The sequence below is a fragment of the Octopus bimaculoides genome, chromosome 23 (assembly GCF_001194135.2).
Source record: "Octopus bimaculoides isolate UCB-OBI-ISO-001 chromosome 23, ASM119413v2, whole genome shotgun sequence".
Classification (NCBI taxonomy): domain Eukaryota; kingdom Metazoa; phylum Mollusca; class Cephalopoda; order Octopoda; family Octopodidae; genus Octopus; species Octopus bimaculoides.
The window spans coordinates 6,778,080-6,781,101 of NC_069003.1; positions in this window are offsets into that span (position 1 = coordinate 6,778,080).

Below are 3,022 nucleotides of genomic sequence, written 5' to 3' on the forward strand. Positions count from 1 at the left end.
ACTGTATTGTCACTTACTACAAACAGTAGCACAATATCATTCATATCACAACATGCTGTCTTATAAAAGGAACATACAAAGCCGTGTTAGTGGATTTGGTAGACGGAAACTGAAAGAAGCCTGTTAGGGCAGCGGACTCGCGGTCGAAGGATCGCGGTTTCGATTCCCAGACCAGGCGTTGTGTGTGTTTATTGAGCAAAAACACCTAAAGCTCCACGAGGCTCCGGCAGGGTGTGGTGGCGACCCCTGTTGTACGCTTTCGCCCCCAACTTTCTCTCACTCTTTCTTCCTGTTTCTTGAGTAACACTGCGATGGACTGGCGTCCTGTCCAGCTGAGGAGGGGGGGGGGGACATATAGGCCATAGAAACCGGGAAACCGGGCCCATAAGCCTGGATAGGCTTTAAAAGGGCGGAAAGAAAGAAGGTTAGATTGAACCTGTAATTCGAAAGATACAGCATTGTCCAATAGTGTGTCACACTGATTCTACACGAGGACTACAGAAAGGGGGATCGCGTGTCTGAGGATCATGGAGTACTCAACCAGATACACACTTGTGCAATGAGTGAATAATTTAGTTGTTCGAACAAATGGACGTTCATCGTTAAAACGGACGGAGATCCATTTATGGTTCTGTACGAATATGGAAATATGTGTATATGTACAACATTCACACACGTGTATTTATGTATGAGGGTATGTAAATGATTGTGTCAATGTATATGTGTGTGTGTGTGTGATTTATGTGTGCGTGCAGTTTACGGATGTGTGATTTGTGCGCATGGTTGAACATAAGCGTGAATGATATTCATGCATATGTGTGAATGTGTGTGTATATTTATGCACGTGACAGTGTGTGAAATTTATGCTTGTGTTTGTATGGCTGTATATATTTAATATCCATGCGTCTGTCTGCGTGTTGAGACGTGTATACGCGTCTGCCTGCGTGTGCGATTCTGAGGCACATGTAAGAATGTATGTGCGTATCATATGCGAATGTGCGTGAATGCGTTTGCGTGTATGTATTCAAGCATGTCTGTGTGGTGGGGGTATAAGAAGGAAGATAATGTGTTGGAAGGCTGGATGGAATAGGAAGACACAAATGATGCAGTGACGGTGGTATTGACGGCGGTGGTGGCGTTGGTAGTGATGGTGGAGAAGGATTGACTCTTATGACGATGTCGGTGGCGGTGGTGGGCAGCGGAATTTTTGCAAACTTTGATGGTGATGATGGAGGATTTGGTCACATCATGGTGATGAAGAAGAAGATGGTGGCGACGATGGCGATGGGGGGGGGCGATGGTGGCAGTGGCAGACGTGGCTGTGGTAGTAGTGATGATAGTGAAGACGATGGTGGGGATGATGCACACAGTGGTCGTGGTGGTCATCACCATCATGGTGCTTGTAGTACTGATGATGGTTTTATGTTGTCGTTAGAGGTGGGGATGGTGGTGGTAAAACTTAATAATAATGATAATAATAATCCTTTCTACTAAAGGCACAGGGCCTAAATTTTTCTAGGGAGGGGACTAGGCGATCACATCGACCCCAGTGTTTCACTGGTACTTAATTCATCGACGCCGAAAGGATGAAAGGCAATGTCGACCTCGGCGGAATTTGAACTCAGAACGTAAAGACAGACGAAATACCGCTAAGCATTCTGCCAACTCACCACCTTCATAATAATAATAGTAATAATAATAATAATAATAATAATAATAATACTATAGGCACAAGGCTTGAAATTGTGTGGAGAGGGGGTGAGCAGTCGATTAGATCGTCCCCAGTACACAACTGGTACTTTACATATCGATCCCGGAAGGATGAAAGGTAAAGTAGATCTCGGCGGGATTTGAACTCAGAACGTAAACGACGGGCGAAATACAGCTAAGCATTTCGTCCAGCGCGCTAACGATTCTGCCAGCTCGCCGCCTGAATAGTAACAACAACAACAACATTGATGATGATGATGATATTAATAATATGGTGAAGATGTTGGTGTACGATAGGACGAAATATGAGAGGAAGAGGGTGAGGAAGAGGTACAGGAGTAGCTCAATGACTAAACTACAAATATGGCGGAAGATATGGTATAAAGAGTGGAGGAAGTGTAATTATAGAGGGAGATAGGAGTGGAGGGAAGAGAATAGGAGATGAAGAGGTAGATAATTCGGTGAGAGAGAGGCAGAGAGGATGGAGAGAGAGAGAGAGAGAGAGAATAATGGAACGAGAGGCCAAATAGGAGATGAAGAGATTGATAAGTCAATGGAGTGTGAGAAATGGGGACAGCTGATCTGTGCATGCAAAACTTTCATACATCTATATGTAATGGATGTCTATGAACGTATACACACACATACACATACATGTGTCTATGAATTCATATATATTCACGTATGGCTGTGTGTGTGTGTATGTGTGTATATATATATATATATATATATATATATATATAATGCATAATTGTGTGTATGTATATATATATATGCATAATTGTGTGTATATATATGGGCATAATTGTGTGTATATATATATGTGCATATGTGTGTGTGTGTGTATATATATGTGTGTGTGTGTGTGTGCATAATTGTGTGTATATATGCATATTGGTGTGTGTATATATACGCATAGTTGTGTGTATGTATAAACACATACAGACAGACATGTATAGCTATGTGTATGAACATATATATACATGCATTCACACACACATACACACTCTCGTATAGCCGTGTGTATGAATATATATCGGTATGTGTGTGTGTATATACATATATACGCACACCTGTGTACGTATATTTATAAATGTACATATATGTATACATGCAGATATTTTTACATATATTGTTACTCTCTCTACACACACACATTTACACACGACATATATATACACTCTCTTTCTCGCGCGCGCACACACACACACACACACACACACACACACAAACATATACTTACATGTGCATGTATGTGCGTGCTTGTGTATGTCGATCGCTGTTGCCACCAGGCGTTTGTCTATCTTCTCTA